Genomic DNA, 19,121 nt, shown 5'->3' with positions numbered 1-19,121 from the left:
ACTTGCTGCCACTCACATTGCGTTGTTTTATACACTGGGCCTGAGTTTGGGTTCAGTCTCCCCCAAAAAAGGGAGATTCAAATTCTCAAAAAGTGGATATATTTCTGTCCTGTTAGTTTGTCGTATATCAGCCAGCCACTTGCTGCCACTCACATTGCGTTGTTTTATACACTGGGCCTAAGTTTGTGAGAGCTTGAATCTCCCTTTTTTGGGGGGGAGACTGAATCCAAAGTGGATATATTTATGTCCTGATAGTTTGTCGTATATCAGCCAGCCACTTGCTGCCACTCACATTGCATTTTTTTATACACTGGGCCTGAGTTTGGGTTCTTTCTCCCCCCCCAAAAAAAGGAGATTCAAATTCTCACAAAGTGGATATATTTCAGTCCTGTTAGTTTGTCGTATATCAGTTAGCCACTTGCTACCACTCACATTGCGTTGTTTTATACACTGGGCCTGAGATTGGGTTCAGTCTCCAAAAAAAAGGGAGATTCAAATTCTCACAAAGTGGATATATTTCAGTCCTGTTAGTTTGTTGTATATCAGCCAGCCACTTGCTGCCACTCACATTGTGTTGTTTTATACACTGGGCCTGAGTTTGTGTTCAGTCTCCCCCCAAAAAAAGGGAGATTTAAATTCTCAACAAGTTTATATACACCTTCTACCTTGTTTTACAGTACCATATAACGGTTGTTATTTTGGTTAGATTTTCCAAAAAATGAGTAAGTCTGGAGGAAGAGGCCGTGGGCGTAGCTTGCAAGCTGGTACTGATGGTGGTGGTGGTGCATCTGGTGGTAGTGGGAAAAGCACAATAGCACCTAAGGCTGGAGGTGTTGAGCCAGCTTCATCGTCTGACTACACAAGGCCCTCGAAGGCTCCCTTTTCTGGGAGTAGGAAAACAGCTTTTAAAGCCGGAGCAGCAGGAAAAAGTTTTGGCTTTCCTTGCTGACTCAGCCTCCAGCTCTTTCTCCTCCTCTTCAGAAAGTTCCAAATATAAAAGCAACGAGTTGTCAGTGGATGCTCCCGGTCAGGAACAAGACGTTTCCTTGTGTCCTTCACCCAAACCAAAAGTGACGGATGCGTCAGGCGACACTACAGGTTACTCCATGGAGCTCTTTCCACATACCGTTCCTGGGTTAGAAAGGGAAATTTTTAACTGCCCATTACAAGATGAATCGGACATGGAGTGCACTGATGCACAGCCACAGCTAGATTATTATGCTGTTCCATTGACTCAGATCACTACATTGCCTTCGCAGTGTACTGAGCCAGAATCTGACCCTGATGAGACTATGGTGCCCCGTCCCGAACGCTATAGCACCTTACACCATGACACAGAGGAAGGTGCACATGACATTGAAGAGGAGGTGATAGATGACCCTGTTGTTGACCCAGATTGACAGCCATTGGGGAAGAGGGTGCCGCTGCCAGTAGCTCAGAAGCGGAGGAGGATGATCCACAGCAGCCATCTACATCATAACAACTGTCATCTGGCAGGCCCGTATCAGGCCAAAATTGTTTGTCAAAAACAAAAACAGTTTTAGGACAGCGTGGCCATCTGGTGAAAGTAGCATAGCGTGCAATGCTTGAAAAGGTATTCCATAGTAGGAAGAGTGTAGTGTGGCATTTTTTTAACCAAGATCCGAATGATTAGTGCAAAGTTATCTGTAATAAATGCTCAAAGACCTTTAGCAGAGGGAAGAATCTTCAAAATTTAAATACAACGTGCATGCTTAGACATTTAACCAGCATGCACTTGCAAGCCTGGACTAACTACCAAACGTCCCGTACCGCTGGTGCACCTGCTCAGAATGAAGGTAGTCAGCAATGCTACATTGCTTCCCTCACTGTAAGCCCACCGGTTAGGACACCACCAGCAGCAAATGTGGAGGTATCGTCGCAAGGCCAAAGCAGTCAGGGAATCACAAGGTTCTTGGTAGAAAACACTGTATGTAGGCCAACAACAAGAATACCATCACCAACCCTCTCTCAATCTGACATGTCCACCACCCCCACCGCTAGTTTTACCATATGCAGCTCTCCAGTCCAGCTCACTCTACAAGAGACTCTCATTAGGAAAAGAAAGTACTCATCCTCTCATCCGCGTACACAGGGTTTGAATCCCCACATTGCTAGACTAATCTCGTCAGAGATGATGCCCTATCAGTTGGTTGAAAGCGAAGCTTTCAAAGACCTGATGGCCTACGCAGTACCACGCTGTGACCTACCCAGTCGGCACTTCTTTGCGAGAAAAGCCATCCCAGCCCTCCACCAGCATGTCAAAGACCGCATTGTCCATGCACTGAGGCAATCAGTCAGTGGAAAGGTGCACCTCACAACAGATGCATGGACCAGTAGGCATGGCCAGGGACATTACGTGTCCATCACGGGGCACTGGGTTAATGTGGTGGATGCAGGGTCCACAGGGGACAGCCATAGTGGGACAGTTCTGCCTAGCCCAGGGTCTAGGAAACAGTTGGCTGTAGGCGTTCGCCACCCCTCCTCGTCCTCCTCCTCCTACAGAAGCGAAAGCTTGTCCACAGAGCGCAGTAGCACGACCACTCCATCCGCAGCTAACAGTGTTGCACACGAGGTGTCCCATTATCGAACAGCTAGTGGTAAGCGTCAGCAGGCTGTGTTACAAATGTAGTGTTTGGGTGACAACAGACACACCGAGGAAGTACTGGCCGAGTACTTGCAACAGCAAACGCAGTCATGGCTGGGCAGTGTACATCTTGAGGCAGGCAAGGTAGTCAGCGATAATGGAAGGAATTTTATGGCTGCCATAGCCCTTTCAGAACTGAAACACATACCTTGCCCGGCTCACACCTTGAACCTGGTGGTGCAGTGCTTCCTCAAAAATTATCCATAGTAACCAGCCCTGCTCCTGAAGGTGCACAGACTTTGCTCGCACATCCACCGGTCACCCGTACACTCCAACCGTATGCTGAACCATCAGCGATCGCTTAATCTTCCTCAGCACCGCCTAATAATCGACGTTGCAACAAGGTGGAACTCCGCACTGCACATGGTTCAGAGGCTGTGCAAACAGAGGCATGCTGTAATTATTTTGTGGGAGGATACACATACACGGGCAGGCACTTGGATGGCAGACATGGAGTTGTCTGATGTGCAGTGGTCGAAGCTACAAGACCTCTGTCAAGTCCTTCAGTGTTTTGAGGAATGCACATGGCTGGTAAGTGCAGACGAAGGCATCATAAGCATGAGTATCCCACTGATGCGTCTGCTGATGCAAAGTTTGATGCACATTAAGGAGCAGGCATCTGCAGCCAAGGAGGAGGGAAGCCTTGATGACAGTCAGTTATTGTCTGCTCATGGAACTCTCCTGGACGAGGTGGCGGACGAAGAGGAGGAGGATGATGGGGATGAATATTTATGGGAGGATGATGCTTCTCAGGGGGCAATATAAACTGGTGGCGTTGCAAGGTCAGGTACAGGGTTTTTGCGGGACACAAGTGATATTGATTTGCAAGAAAGTGCTCCTCAACACAGCACAAGCAGTGAATTGACACCTGGAACATTGGCCCACATGGCTGAGTATGCCTTGCGTATCCTAAAAAGGGACCCCCGCATTATCAAAATGATGACCCATGATGATTACTGGTTGGCCTGCCTCCTGGATACACAATATAAAGGAAAATTACAAAATATCATGCCACATGAGAACCTTGAGCAAATATTGGCTACCAAGAAAGCAACTCTTGTAGACCATTTGGTTCAGGCATAAACAGCACACAGCGGCGGTGATGGTTCTCACACGAGCCGTAGGGGGCAACATGGCAGAGGTGTTAGAGGTGCACAAATCCAAAGTGGCATTGGACAGAGGGGTTTTATGAACAGGTTGTGGAGTGATTTCGAATGACTGCTGACACGATAGGTACTGCTGCATCGATTCAAAGTGACAGGAGACAGCATTTGTCCAGTATGGTTACGAACTACTTTTCCTCCCTTATCGATGTTCTCCCTCACAGGTCATTCCCCTTTGATTACTGGGCATCTAAAATAGACACCTGGCCTGAATTGGCAGAATATGCATTACAGGAGCTCGCTTGCCCTGCTGCTAGTGTGCTATCAGAAAGAGTCTTCAGTGCTGCTGGTTCAATACTGACCGAAAAAAGGACACGTCTGGCTACCCGAAATGTTGATGATCTAACCTTCATTAAAATGAACCAATCAAGGATTTCAAATTAGTTTGCCTTCCACCTTCTTCTGCTGACACGTAGCTTGCCTGAAAAATGTCTTGCTTTTGGCCTCCTCTTACTGACTTCTCCAATTCCTCCATTTGCAGCTGCTGAATGTCCACCATAGGCCATTTTATACCTCCCTAAATGGGCTGTCTCCCCCCACAGGACCGTGGTCACCTCCTGGCACAAGCACCCATGCGAGTGCCGTATGCCTGGACAGGTTGGTGTGCCCACTCTTGGGTGACGGCACTGGCACGGGGTCCCTCATAGTACAATGAAGTATCTCTGATGGTGGTGGTGCACAACCAACGTCAGACACAACATCGTAATATGAGGGGCCCTGTGCCAGTACCGCCGCCCACGAGAGAGTGTTCTCCCCCAGCTCGAACAGTGCTCTACCACTTGCAATACTTACTTCTCCCTGCTCCCCCACTGTGTAGTCTGTGCTGTTAAATCCTTCAATGGCATTTAGACCAGTTAATACTTTGTGCCTACTACCACTGTCTGCTACTCAGCAGAGGAGCCCACCGCTGTACCTGGCTATGCCACCTGTTTATTTATGAACAATTTTTTGGCAGACATTTAGCATACTTTATTATTTGGGCCTACTAACTGTGTATGCCACTCCTTACAGTTGTCCTCCACTGAACAAAGCAATGCTGCCTGTTTAGTCCTGTTACCAATTTTGAACTGCATTTAGCCCACTTTATTATTTGGGCCTACTAAATATGTCTGTCACTCCTTACAGTTGTCCTCTGCTGAACAATGCAATGCCGGCTGTTTAGTCCTGTTACCAATTTTGAACTGCATTTAGCCCACTTTATTTTTTGAGCCTATATCTGTGTTTCTTCCTCATCCTGCCCATTATCCAGCCACTGCTAGATGAGTCTGCTGGTACATTGACCCCGGCCACTACATTTCCCTTGCACTCTACACAGCCAGAATCTGACCCTGCTGAAAGTTAGGTTCCCCTTCCCGCATACTATACCACCTTACACAGGGACAAAGAAGAAGGTGCAGATGAAAGTGCAGGTTCCTTCATCAGGTGGGGGGCATTCTCATTGGCGACGTCACTGGCACAGGGCCCCTCATAATACGCAAAAGTGTCTCTGCTGGTGGGAGGCGCCACCTGCCGTCAAACACACCTCCGTACTATGTGGGGCCCTGTGCCAGTGCCAATGCCAACGAGTGGCCCCCCCTGCTTGCTCAGGATCACAGCAATTGCAAAGTTGAAATACTTACCTCTCCCTGCTCCACCGCCGTCACGTATTCCGCGTTTCCTGAGCCCACAAAAAACTTGAGCCAGCCCTACCCCCCCACAACTTTAGCCAAATGACCCCCAGTTTTCAAGGCCTAACTATTATTATAAAGTAAATTAAGATTGACAAGCTTCAGTAATAAGAATTGATGTTTTTGGCATTAAAATGGGCACTGTAGGTGTTTTCCTGTCCTCCACTCACTGCCGACTTTGATTCCTCATTGACTTGCATTGGGTTTCGTGTTTCAGTCGACTCCGACTTTTCGCAATAATCGGCCGATTTCACCCGATCCGACTTTTGACAAAGTCAAGTTTCGCGAAACCCGACTCGATCCCAAAAAAGTAAAAGTCGCTCAACTCTAGTCTGAATACTTTCCGTATCCACTGTAAGTGGATGATGTACCAAGTTCACCAATAAAACTCAGTTCACTTTCATAATCCTGACTTAAATTTTCCTTGTCCATATTGCAACCCTGAGTTCCTCTATCATTTCAGTTTTATGGCCATAGTTTGAAAAATCTGGAGACTGACATCAAACATACACCCAGGACAATCCAATTCACTAGTGTCAAAGTTCACACCAGAACACCTTGGCCTATGTGAACTTTACAATTACTTAAGAAATGCAAGTGTTTTCTAAAAAAGTATACATGTGGTAATTTCCTGATAAGGAATTAACATACTTCGAAACGCGTAGAATAAACCACCATCTTTTATTTAATAATATCTGGATTAATGCTTTATTCAGCAATGCGTATAATAATCCACATACCACTATAGTCTGGTTCTGATGTGGTCACTTGCTGACCCTTGGATCTGCTGCAGCTGATATCTCCCTCATTACAATTCTCGTTTTATTCAAAGGATCAAATCAGGCTAGTATAATCTGATGTCATACTTGCAATATATTTCGGATGAGAAACTATTTGCGCTGATTTTTCCTACAGCTTCATCGTTGTACTAAAAAAGTAAATAACAGATACTTTTAAAGTGAACCTGTCAGCAGGATTGTGTACAGTAGCCAACATCCACAAGACAGATTTAATCAACCAAGGTATCATTGCAATCAGTATAACAGCGCAGACCTGACACTGTCTGTAGGTTACAGTGCACAATCCTGCTGTCAGGTTCCCTTTAAATATGACATTTTCCAACAATATTCTTTTTATTTGTTTTTTTTAAACAATTTCTGGGAAGGGGATTACAGTTATAGAAAACAAGGTGAGTAATAAAAGATTATAGAGTGATGTAAAACTTGTTCTATTAAACAAGTATGTAAGAAGATATATTCAAAGAAAAATCAACAGAGAATGAAAAGGTTAGTGCAAGAGGAAATGAATGTGGAAGGAAAAGTTAGGAAAGGTAGAGGGGAAGGGTAAGGAAATAAAAGGGCATAGAAGAAGGTTGGATAAGATAAACATTAAGAGTAGGGACAGGGGAAAAGAACATCCATATTGAAACAATATTTCTAATAAAACAATTTTCAATTTGCTTCTTTAAATATGTAATTGTACTTGTACTTCTTGGCAAATAATAAAGCTTTTAACCTAAAAGGGGACAATCCGAAATGAGGAAAGAAATATGTTCCAAGATGACCATGTGAATAATATTTTTTTAAAGAGCTGTTTCTTATAGCGTAAGAATGGTCAAAAGAATTATGGGTAGACATTCCATTCATTATTTCTGAAATGGAGGGAACATGTATTGATTTCCAATTAGATGCTATAAGTATTTTTGTTACAGCAAATAGATGAATTGCGAGATATTTAATTTTGGAGGGAAGTCGATTTGAATCAAGCGAGAACAAAACCAGATGAGGAGACAAGTCAACTACAAAGTTGTTAATATTGCTCATTAAATTAGCTACTTCTTTCCACATGTCAATTATTTAAAGGATATGACCAGAAAATATGCAATATGTTAGCTTTTTGAGAACAGTTCCTCCAGCATAAGTCCGATGGGTCCTCAGTAGTGTTGAGCATTCCGATACCGCAAGTATCGGGTATCGGCCGATACTTGCGGTATCGGAATTCTGATACCGAGTTCCAATACTTTTGTGATATCGGGAATCGGTATCGGAACCATATTCATGTGTAAAATAAAGAATTAAAATAAAAAATATGGATATACTCACCTCTCCGGCGGCCCCTGGACCTTACCGCTGTAACCGGCAGCCTCCGTTCCTAAGAATGAGCGCGTCAAGGGCCTTCGATGACGTCGCGGCTTCTGATTGGTCGCGTGAGCGGTCACATGAGCGGCACGCGACCATTCAGAAGCCACGACGTCATCGAAGGCCCTTCACGCACTCATTCTTAGGAACGGAGGCTGCCGGTTACAGCGGTAAGGTCCAGGGGCCGCCGGACGGGTGAGTATATCCATATTTTTTATTTTAATTCTTTATTTTACACATGAATATGGATCCCAGGGCCTGAAGGAGAGTTTATTCTCCTTCAGACCCTGGGAACCATTCCGATACTTTGCGTCCCATTGAAATGCATTGGTATCTGGTATCGGTATCGGTGAGATCCGATATTTTGCCGGTATCGGCCGATACTATCCGATACCGATACCAATGCATATCTGAAGGTATCGCTCAACACTAGTCCTCAAAAATCTGCTTTAATCTGACAGGTGTATAGGTCCAACGAGATAAGATTTAAAAATAATTCTCTTGAATGTCAGCATTTACATTTGATTTGTACGTTATTTCAATTGCTTATTTCCATGACTCAGGCAAAAAACATATATTCATATCTTCTTTCCTATTAACCATGTGTTTTGATTTTTCAGTAGTTACGCTACTATTGAAGAGTGTAGACAAGTTTTTAGTGTCCCAAATAGTATTTATTAAGGGATTTTCCAGAAGAGATATGATAGCACTTGGAAGAGATATGGGGAGATATAATTTTCCCCTAATATATTTCCTTAGTTCTAAAAAGTTACATATTTCCTCTTTAAGAAGGTTGTACGATAGATTCAAGGATAGAAAATTTATGATTGAATCTTTTTTAGGTCTGGTAAATAAGGCAGAACAATTTGTTAAACCATTCTTTCTCCATTTATCTATAGGGAAGTCGTTATTTAAATATGACATTTTTCCACACTTTGTGTTAGGAAATTGAAAAAAGGTAGAAACCCATGGGAAATGTGCTGATGTTTTTCAGATTCCTCTTTCAATAAACATATAGAAATCATCAATTTTTTAAATTGTAAATGTGGCAGATTCTGCAATTTTTTTTTTTTTTTATGTGATCTGTGGCAAACAAATGTGTGATGAATCGCAAATTGTTCAACTGCCTTGAAAATTTGTGTATAATATTCTGTGGTCCTCCAAGATCCAATATGTTTTAATTATTTATCATGAATATACCGGATGCACCGTATCATTAAAGAATTACACTGGCACTGCGTCTGACACCTAACCTATCTCTCTCACCCCATTGATTGCAATGCTTTCTCTCAAACTACTAGAAAAATCCTCTCATCTTCTTGCACTTATTCTACATATTAGGCCATATTCAGACGTTCAGTACTTGGTCTTTATTTTACATCAGTATTTGTAAGCCCAGGAGTGGGTTAAAAAAAGCAGAAGTGGTGACGTGTTTTGATATTACTTTTCCTCTGACTGTTCTACTCCAGGTTTTGGATTCTTAATAATGAGGTAAAAACTCACCAAATACTCATGGCCTTGCAGACTGGAATATGTGTCCAATACTTTAGGGATTGTATTCCTGTCTCTAATGACAAACTGTAACGTCCTCCCACCAACCTAAAATTACAGTAAAATGGCTTCTGCATTCCCTGCTTAGGCTTTTATTCAAGCTATGATGGATTGGCTGTACAATACCACGTGATATGATATCTAAAAAGCATCAGGGAAAAGCCCACATAGTTACCTCTGAGGTCATGTCATCCTTCGTTGACTAAATTAATCTGCTGCATAGAATGACCATGCACATTTTTTTTGCATTTTGAAGGAATCAAATATCAAGTTGTTCTAATTTGCCTTCATGTATGAACCAACCTTATACTCTAGTTGAGATAGAATATCCATTGAGCGCCACATTTTGCATGCAATAGCTAGAAAAAAAACAGGTAAAAGGTCAATTATATCCCTTACCATTTGATATAAAGGTTCAGTCTGACTTTTCAAGTTATCAATCATCTACATGATAAGTGATAACTAGATCACTACTTGGGGTCTTACCATTGGAACCCCAACCAATACTGAGAAAGGGGGCCTAAAGAGCAATTTTGAATGAAGCAATGGCCATGGCTGTATTCCTTGTCTATGGGCCCTCTGGAGTTGGACAAGTTCAGTGCTCAGCCATCTCCAGCAATCCCACAAACACTTTGAAGTGTGGGAGGAAATCAAAGAACCTGGAAGAAAGCTACGCAAACACGTGGAGAACATACAAACTCTTTCATGAGTTTTCCTTCCTTTATTAGCTAATGATACAGATTCTATGATGGAACTAACTAGGACTGGCCCCCTATCACCAAATAGGCCTCAAAGCAGCTGCATATTATGCTTCTGGTATATTAACCCGAAAAAACTTTGATAACCATACTGCCACCTAGAATTTAGACCTGGTACAGATGCAGCCACATGTGGCTTTCGAGCCACTGGCTGGGGGCATTGTTGTATTCTACTAATAACACCCTTGGCTCTAGAAGTAATATACAAAGCAATGCTGCAACTATGGGCTGGGCCCACTTAAATGAGCCCTGAAATGAGCATACTCATAATAACCTTGCATAACACCTTACAATTAGTTTCATCATTGAATGGAGGATTCTCGTTCCCCTATTCTCTGTCTGTAGTTAGTGAGCAGCATAGCTTGGCTGTAGCAACATTTGTTTCCCTGAATTTAAATAAAAATCCTGAATGTCATTATTGTGTATCAATATGAATATTCATTTTCAATCTGTTTCAACAGGGCACATGATTAAGGGGTTAGTGTAAGAAATTATTCTAATTATAAAATGTACACCGAAAGCACAACATCATATAAAAACAGCGTAATTGCATCATAAACCACAACAGTTCTGCCATAAAAAAAGAATTAGCAGCCGGCACAGAGATTTCTATAATTTCATATGACTAAATGATTCATTTAATACTGAGACATGAATAATCAACAATAGAACTACAATATCCAAATGGTAATTCTTTTTATATTGGCTTACAAATAATCTTGATTTGCAGGACCTGACTAATTTTTTACTTACATTTTACTGTCATATCTACCAGAAGGCTGATTTATATTATTGATTGGCTTTAAACAGTAATTACTGAAGATTAGATGGGGGATGGTCACTGGGATCCTTACTGATAGCATAAGGATAGAATGAGAGACTTCAGTCCATCATCTCTCCCCGCCGTTGAGTGCATACTTAGGAACAGGTGCATGGAGTGTCTTCTGGACATCCCATTAAGGCCAGGGTCAGACCTAATGTATAAAAATATGGTCCGTATTTACAGCTGAGATAAGCAGAAATGTTCCCTGAACAGTGATCCGTATGTCATCTGTAGGCAAGGTGTGGCTGCGTATTTTGCACATCTAATCCTCCGTATGTCATCTGTATGGCATCCGTATAGCATTTTTTTCTCGCAACCTTGCAAAATGGACATTTAACGGTTTTGGGGACTGAAATTAATTTAAATCATCATCAGCAACCCTATTTATTGCCTCTACAACAGGTGGCAGCCTCCAATCTGGTCATTTTGTTGATATGCTTGTGTTGGTGTATTGGTGGTTTGTTGGCAACATGTCTGGCCTACTTAATTTCACCCCAACTGAGCATGTCTTATACAACTGGGTTTTGTCACGCCGCTTTGGGCAGTCATACCCAGTGATAGTGGATCCGAGGAGGAGGAGATGAATGTGGGTCCATCCGCTTTTGAGGCAATGCGTCACTAAAGGCCATTTCCACCGGGTCTATGCATCTCTGCGGACACATCCCGACAAGTTTGTCCAATATTGTCGCATGAGTCTTGCCACCTTTGATATTTTGTCGAGGAGACAGTGCACCTTGGGATAGCCTTTCAGGATACCAGGAGGCGAAAAAGTATATCTGCAGAGGAGCGTCTTCTCCTTACTTACGGTATGTATTCCTCCTCCTCATACTCTATGTTGATGATGTGTCTATAATAAATTTGTTATTTATTTAAGGTTATCGCAGCTGATGTTAATTTATTATTAATATATGTAACAACTCTACTAATTAGTACTAAGAATATGTTATTATTGATAAATTCACATAGCCAGTGTTAATTTTTTAAGCTACTGCTAGCCTGGCTTGTTAGTTCCACACAGTACTTGTGGTCTATATGAATGTTGTAAATCATTCAAACATTTTAATGTTTTTGTTTTTCTGCTTTCAGCTTCCTGACAACTGGACTTTTGCACTTCATCTTGAATTTTTGATTGGGAGGTCAACAATCTCAGGCATAGTCCGGTCTACCTGTTCTGAAATCTGGTCCAGACTTCATCAACTGGTCATGCCTATGCCCAAGATGGAAGACTGGTTGAGGATTGCCTGTGGGTTTGAGGAGCAATGCCAATTTCCAAATTGTATTGGAGCCCTTGATGGCAAACACATCCGTGTGCACAAGCCGCTGAACTCAGGGTCCCAATTCTATAATTATAAACAACCTGTGGACCTCTGGTTTGTATACCCCTGTTGTGGGTTTACTGTACATTTATAGCGTCACTTTATTACCGAGGATGTTTATTTCCTGCATTTGGAAAGTGGAAATTGGTTTCACTCCTTGATATGTGTACCTAAGCTTGGAGGTATGGACATTATATCCAATATTCAATTTCCCCTACAGGTCAAAACGTCTGATTGTAACAGCTGTCTCTTATAAACGTGTATAATTTGATGATGTGGACTTGGTACAAGTTCGCATGCATGTAGGCTATTGCCTTTGCAAACATCTTTTGTGCCTTATACGCTCAGTTGACATATTGTAGAGCTTTCGGGGTCTGATATCTATTTATAAATATGTTTTGTCCTAACCAAGTTTGCTCATATACTCTTTCCCTATACACAAGAACACCCTGACGTTGATTTCTGTTGGGATGATTGCTGGGGGCCCGATATTTTGGGGCACTTAGCATTCTTTTGCTAGCATTCATTTTTGGTTATTAAATTTCATGCAGGCACAGTTGGTGCAGTCTGGCACTGCATGTAGGGTATGTACTATCTATCCTCTGCTCTCATATAGTTCCTTGCAGGGCCGGACTGGCCATAGGGCACTTCTGGCAAATGCCAGAAGGGCCGGTGCCAGTGGTGGGCCGCTCAATCCGCCGCCCCCGCCGTCGCATTCAACTATACCGGCGTATAGACGCCGGTACAGTTGAATGCAATGATGGAGGAGAGAGCGTCTACAGACGCTCCTCTCCCATCATTCCCCGCTCTGCCTCTGACACTGCGGGTGCGCGATGATGTCATATCATCGCGCACCTGCTGTGTCCCGGGCAGACTGCAGCTGCTGAGACAGGAGCAGGAACCAGGAAGCAACGCTGGGCACAAGGAGAGGTGAGGAGAGTTTTTTTTTTTTCTGGACTGTGGGGCCATTCTCGGAGGAGGTGAGGGGAGGAAGAGAAGAGATGTGGGCTGTATATAGTTCTCTGTGGGCTGTGCTCTGTGCTGTATACTGCTGTGGGCTGTATATAGTTCTCTGTGGGCTGTGCTCTGTGCTGTATACTGCTGTGGGCTGTATATAGTTCTCTGTGGGCTGTGCTCTGTGCTGTATACTACTGTGGGCTGTATATAGTTCTCTGTGGGCTGTGCTCTGTGCTGTATACTGCTGTGGGCTGTGCTCTGTGCTGTATACTGCTGTGGGCTGCATATAGTTCTCTGTGGGCTGTGCTCTGTGCTGTATACTGCTGTGGGCTGTATATAGTTCTCTGTGGGCTGTGCTCTGTGCTGTATACTGCTGTGGGCTGTATATAGCTCTCTGTGGGCTGTGCTCTGTGCTGTATACTACTGTGTGCTCTGTGCTATATATAGTTCTCTGTGGGCTGTGCTGTATACTGATGTGGGCTGTATATAGTTCTCTGTGGGCTGTGCTCTGTGCTGTATACTGCTGTGGGCTGTATATAGTTCTCTGTGGGCTGTGCTCTGTGCTGTATACTACTGTGGGCTGTATATAGCTCTCTGTGGGCTGTGCTCTGTGCTGTATACTGCTGTGGGCTGTATATAGCTCTCTGTGGGCTGTGCTCTGTGCTGTATACTACTGTGTGCTATGTGCTATATATAGTTCTCTGTGGGCTGTGCTCTGTGCTGTATACTGCTGTGGGCTGTATATAGTTCTCTTTGGGCTGTGCTCTGTGCTGTATACTGCTGTGGGCTGTATATAGTTCTCTGTGGGCTGTGCTCTGTGCTGTATACTACTGTGGGCTGTATATAGCTCTCTGTGGGCTGTGCTCTGTGCTGTATACTACTGTGGGCTGTATATAGTTATCTGTGGGCTGTGCTCTGTGCTGTATGCTACTGTGGGCTGTATATAGTTCTCTGTGGGCTGTGCTCTGTGCTGTATATAGTTCTCTGTGGGCTGTATATAGTTCTCTGTGGGCTGTGCTCTGTGCTGTATACTACTGTGTGCTGTATATAGTTCTCTGTGGGCTGTGCTGTATATAGTACTCTGTGGGCTGTGCTGTATATAGTACTCTGTGGGCTGTGCTGTATATAGTACTCTGTGGGCTGTGCTGTATATAGTACTCTGTGGGCTGTGCTGTATATAGTACTCTGTGGGCTGTGCTGTGTATAGTACTCTGTGGGCTGTGCTGTATATAGTACTCTGTGGGCTGTGCTGTATATAGTACTCTGTGGGCTGTGCTGTATATAGTACTCTGTGGGCTGTGCTGTATATAGTACTCTCTGGGCTGTGCTGTATATAGTACTCTCTGGGCTGTGCTTTATATAGTACTCTGGGCTGTGCTGTATATAGTACTCTGGGCTGTGCTTTATATAGTTCTCTGTGGGCTGTGTTTTATATAGTTCTCTGTGGGCTGTGCTGTATATAGTTCTCTGTGGGCTGTGCTGTATATAGTTCTCTGTGGGCTGTGCTGTATATATTACTTTGTGGGCTGTGCTGTATATATTACTTTGTGGGCTGTGCTGTATATATTACTCTGTGGGCTGTGCTGTATACTACTGTGTGGACTGTGCTGTATACTTCTACGTGGGCTGTGCTGTATACTACTGTGTGGTCTGTGCTGTATACTACTGTGTGGTCTGTGCTGAATACTGCTGTGTGGGCTGTGTTATCTACTACGCGAGCTGTGCTATAGTATGCAGGCTGTGCTGTATACTATGCGGTTTGTGCTATATAATATGCGGGCTTTGCTATATACTATGGGGAGTATATTATATTCTATGGGGGAGGCCATGTTATGTACTATGTGGCTGTGTTATATACTATTGTGGGGGTATATTATATTCTATGGGGGAGGCTGCGTTATATACTATGGGGGGCTGCATTATATTCTATGGGGGGCTACATTATATATTATGGGGAGGTGGGCTGTATTATATTCTATGGGGGTTACATACTCTGGGGTGGCTGCATTATACTCTGTGGGGTGGCTGCATTATACTCTGGGGTGGCTGCATTATACTCTGGGGTGGCTGCATTATACTCTGGGGTGGCTGCATTATACTATATGTGGGCTGCATTATACTGTATCGAGGACTATGGGGAATACGTTATACTATATGAAGAACTATGGGGTGCATTATACTATGGGAAGTGAATTGTACTACATGGATGACTGTGGCGGTGCATTATACTATATGGAGCACTATGAGGATTATATTATGCTATATGGAGGACTATGAGGATTGTATTATGCTATATGGAGGACTATGAGGAGTGTATTATACTATGTGGAGGACTGAGCAGTGTATTTTAATATATGGAGGACTATAGGGAGTGTATTATACTATATGGAGGACTATGGAGCACATTATAATATATGGAGGACTATGGGGTGTATTTTACTAAACAAGTAAAATGCTGCATATTCGGATTGTTTTTGCTGGAACAAAAAGCCTTGTTGTCAGCAGCACATCACCGGTGTAAACTGTAGATGTGCTGCTGAAAACATGATACTGTATGGTGATCTATTAGTGATCGTTCTGTCTCATCATTATTCCTCAGCTGGTGGAAAGAGGCCGGGAAACAAGCGTTGAACAACTTCAGTATTGTCGATCAAACTCGTTTAGCGGCCTGAACTCAGCGCATGTAAATACAACAGAAAGGCTTCTGTGTGATGTGCAATATGTTAGCATTTGGGGACCCATTTTAAACTTTGCCTAGGGCCCCACTTTGCCTAAAACCGGCCCTGCCTACAAGTGTACAAAGATATTATACAGTCACCATGTGACAAGTGGGCCTGTGTAACTTCAAATGCCAGGGCTGAATTTTAGTCCCAGTCCGGCCCTGGTTCCTTGTAAAAAAAAACAGATGCCTGAGACGTATAAAACTTCTTCCTGGCCACATTATTTTTGACATGTGCCTTCCGACTTTACTCACCACTCATAAGTTTTTTGCATTGGTATATTTGTGAAAATGTATATATATATTAGTTTATTTCACCATGAATAACTGAGTTAGCAGCAATCGATCAGGTTTTTTTTGCAACTCTCTTAGGTGTAAAATAAGTGCCCCGTTTCTTGGGGCCTGCGCAAGCATCCGAATGGGACCATCTATAAAAATTAACGCTTAGATGTACATATATGTATATTGGATTTGTGGCTACTTTAAATGGACTTATTTGTCCTGTTTCATATGCACGCGCCACTGAAATGCTTTGATAGCGGCATTTGCGCACTTCATTTGACCAAGGACCATATTGGTAAAACTGGGGCATATCTCTCCATTTGCGGACAGTGCACAGGCATGCACAGTAATCAGCTTTCCAGCCATCTTTGCACACCCATATGCACCCACCCCTCCCTTGCTGACTTCATTTCCGTGCCTAGGACGCCGGAACTTTGAATCCTCCACTATGTCATGCCGTTTTCCACAGCTGATGCAAGTTAATTCTAAAGGGTATGTGGTATATGTATATATATAGTAGTCAGCCTACACTGCTGCATCTTCCCCTGACGAAGCCACCTCGGTGGCGACACGCGTTGTGCTCCATATGCCCCCTGGACCTCTGATTTACTGATGGGTATTATGGACATGTTCTCTAGGCCTTGCTCTCTTTTAGCATTGATGGCTACTTACAGCGCTGGGACACTGAGCTCATTCCTTTATTAACTTTTTGTGTTCCCACCTGTAGGGGCTATTTATGGCCACCTATGGTGCTGGGACACTGAGCTCATCCTTTCATTAACCCCTTTGTGTATCTACCTGCAAGGGCTTCTGCCCCCTCATTGGCTATATACATTTTATTCTTCCTGCTCTATTTGGAGCATTCCACTTTGGGTTCTACTTCATCCTCAGTGAAATGTCTATAGGCTATTAGATAGGCTCTGTTTGGTATTTTATTTGTGACATCTTCCACACTTATTGTAAAACAATGGGGAGACAAAGAGCGCAATAGGGTCTTATCCACGTTACACAGAGGAGAATATACACCAAATTTGCTCACCTGGTTAGGATGAGATTAGAGCATGTAGATAGCGGCTGCTGCAGAACCACAGGTCTTCACCGACCAGAGAAAATAATGTCTTCAAAGGGAGATTTGTAGTTAAAATTCTGCGCTGCCGCTAAGATGAATTTCAGGAGAGTATAGTTGATTCACAGTGGTTTTATTCAACGCGTTTCAGGGGTCTCATGCCCCCTTCATCAGGAAATACCACACAGAATATACAGGCATCACAGGTATAAATAGTTTTGCTAGGTTACAAAACAATGAGCGCCACCAGGTCAGATGACTCAGTGTCAAAGTTCAATGATAACACACAATTAACAATTCAAACGATTAGAGAGGTATATATAATGAAAAAAATACACTGACATCTTTTATATTTCTAGACAATAGTTCAAAATTTGCAGCATTTAGGAGGAGGAACAAAAAAAAAAAAGATCTCTACTTAAATAGACAAGAACCTGTAAGAAAAGGAATTTCTCCAGTTCGGAAGCGAATGCCTTACAGATGAACTACCGTGTGGAATCAACAAGCTGCTTTTTCTTATCAAAAATCCATTGGAATCTTTACATTGAATGTGGCATAAAATCATGTTTTATTATTTTACATTAAAAAATATAAATATATATATGAAGATTAATTTGTGGTAATTTGTGGTGATCTAAAATTACGAAAATTATAATTAGTGAGTTTAAAATTGCGTCACGTATATAAGAGTAAAGGCCCCGTCTCACATAGCGAGATCGCTAGCGAGATCGCTGCTGAGTCACAAGTTTTGTGACGCAACAGCGACCTCCATAGCGATCTCGCTATGTGTGACACGTACCAGCGATCAGGCCCCTGCTGCGAGATCGCTGGTCGTGTCGGAATGGCCTGGACCTTTTTTTGGTCGTTGAGGCCCCGCTGACATTGCTGAATCGGTGTGTGTGACACCGATCCAGCGATGTCTTCACTGGTAACCAGGGTAAACATCGGGTTACTAAGCGCAGGGCCGCGCTTAGTAACCCGATGTTTACCCTGGTTACCAGCGTAAATGTAAAAAAAAACAAACAGTACATACTCGCCTTCTGATGTCCGTCAGGTCCCTTGCCGTCTGCTTCCTGCTCTCACTGACTGCCGGCCGTACAGTGAGAAGTGAGAGCACAGCAGTGACGTCACCGCTGCGCTCTGCTCTCAGTGTACAGCGGCTCAGTCAGAGCAGGAAGCAGACGGCAAGGGACCTGACGGACACCGAAAGGCGAGTATGTACTGTTTGTTTTTTTTGGTAACCAGGGTAAACATCGGGTTACTAAGCGCGGCCCTGCGCTTAGTAACCCGATGTTTACCCTGGTTACCCGGGTGCTGCAGGGGGACTTCGGCATCGTTGAAGACAGTTTCAACGATGCCGAACTCGTTCCCCTGATCGTTGGTCGCTGGGGAGAGCGGTCTGTGTGACAGCTCCCCAGCGACCACACAGCGACTTACCAACGATCACGGCCAGGTCATATCGCTGGTCGTGATCGTTGGTAAATCGCTAAGTGAGACGGGGCCTTAACAGTTTAAGCAGCAAACCAGAGCTTAAGGAGAGCACAGAAACAAAGTGAAAGTAACACTTCACCTGTCCAAGGACCAATGATAGATATCATAAGTAACAAAATACAATTTAGCATTGCCAAGGGAGGGGAATGAATGAATGCACAGCACTCAGTGATCACAAAGAACAGCAGAGTAAGGCTGTGTGCACACGTAGCATATTTTTCGCGTTTTTTTCGCGTTTTTTCGCTATAAAAACGCTATAAAACCGCAAAAAAAAATGCTTACATTAAGCATCCTATGTAATAGAATGCATTCCGCATTTTTTGTGCACATGTTGCATTTTTTTCCTGAGTGGAATCGCATTCCAAAAAAAAACGCAGCATGTTCATTAAAATTGCGGAATCGCGGCGATTCTGCACCCATAGGAGTGCATTGATCTGCTTACTTCCCGCACGGGGCTGTGCCCACCATGCGGGAAGCAAGCAGATCATGTGCGGTTGGTACCCAGGGTGGAGGAGAGGAGACTCT

General features: G+C 43.5%; 1 long non-coding RNA gene across 1 annotated transcript in view; it reads right to left on the bottom strand.

Moving 5' to 3' along the window:
* The window catches only part of LOC143809682 (uncharacterized), a 71,006-nt gene extending 53,398 nt beyond the window's left edge, over window positions 1–17,608 (bottom strand). The window contains exons 1-2 of the long non-coding RNA XR_013222392.1: window positions 17,079–17,608; window positions 9,488–9,543 (exon numbers count right to left, since the gene is read on the bottom strand). This is a non-coding gene — a long non-coding RNA (uncharacterized LOC143809682). The remainder of the gene's footprint in view (window positions 1–9,487; window positions 9,544–17,078) is intronic.
* Window positions 17,609–19,121: the final 1,513 nt, after the last annotated feature.

The sequence above is a fragment of the Ranitomeya variabilis genome, chromosome 2 (assembly GCF_051348905.1).
Source record: "Ranitomeya variabilis isolate aRanVar5 chromosome 2, aRanVar5.hap1, whole genome shotgun sequence".
Classification (NCBI taxonomy): domain Eukaryota; kingdom Metazoa; phylum Chordata; class Amphibia; order Anura; family Dendrobatidae; genus Ranitomeya; species Ranitomeya variabilis.
Note: the sequence above shows the minus strand (reverse complement) of the source record. Positions and strands in the feature narration are given on the sequence as shown.